Raw genomic sequence first — 1280 nt, 5'->3', positions numbered from 1 at the left:
TAGTGAACCTATAGGACAGATTAGAACTGCCCCATAGGGTTTCCAAGGAGTGCCTGGTGGATTTGAACTGCCGACCTTTTGGTTAGCAGCTGAACTCTTAACCACTATGCCACCAGGGTTTCCACTGGTTGTATTAGTCACCCTAAAAGAATTCTAACTTTACATTATCTTTGCCCACACCAAACTGAGTATCATCTAAAGGAGAGAATTAATGAAGCTCTTTATTATTATTATTATTATTTTATTGTGTTTTAGGTGGAAGTTTATAGTGCAAATTAGTTACTCATTCAAAAATTTATACAGAAATTATTTTGTGACATTGGTGGCAATCCCCATAATATGTCAGCACACTCCCCCTTTCCCTTTCCACCCTGGGTTCTCCGTGTCCACTCATCCAGTTTTCCTGTCCCTTCCTATCTTCTTGTCTTTGCTTTTGGGAAGGTGGTGCCCTTATGATCTCCTATACTTGACTGAAATAAGAAATACGTTTCTCATGTGTATTATTGTTTGTTTATAGCCTTCTACTTTTTGGCAGAAAGGTAGAAATGAAGCTCTTTTAGTAGATTATTGTAAAGAGAACAAAATTGTTCATTTTAATCAGAATAATTGTATTTGTCTCTTTTTATAAAAAAGAAGAAAATTTCAGAATTTAAAACAATATACAGATATAAAAACAATTTTAAAGTTGTATACACTATAATACAATTAAATTTAGGGACTACCTCTCAAAATATAGGTATAAAAATGTGAGTTTAGCCAAAGTTGAATCAGAAGTAAAATGTTTTAAGCAATCATCGACATAAGCAGATGGATGGAAAATATTAAAAAGAGGTCAAGAGATATGCATGATACAGTGTGAAGGAGGCAAAGGCAATATTTGAAGGGAATGTATGAAGAATTTTCCAGACCTACTGAAAGGCATTGTATTAGCTTTCTATAGTTGACATAAAAAATTACCACAAACTTGGTGGTTTAAAACAAATTTATTATCTTCCAGCTCTGAAGATCAAAGACTACAGCCTTCAGTATGGATTACACCTCAACATAAGGAAAACAAAAATCCTCACACCTGGACCAATAAGCAACATCATGATAAACAGAGAAAAGACTGAAGTTGTCAAGGGTTTCATTTTACTTGCTTCCACAATCATCATCCATGGAAGCAGCAGTCAAGAAATCAAATGACACGTTGCATTGGGCAAATCTGCTGCAAAAGACCTCTTTAAAGTGTTAAAAAGCAAAGATGTCACTTTGAGGACTAAGGTGGACCTGACCCAAGC

The sequence above is a fragment of the Trichechus manatus genome, unplaced genomic scaffold (genome assembly GCF_000243295.1).
Source record: "Trichechus manatus latirostris isolate Lorelei unplaced genomic scaffold, TriManLat1.0 scaffold00071, whole genome shotgun sequence".
In the NCBI taxonomy this organism is placed as follows: Eukaryota; Metazoa; Chordata; class Mammalia; order Sirenia; family Trichechidae; genus Trichechus; species Trichechus manatus.
This window is presented reverse-complemented; position numbering follows the sequence as displayed.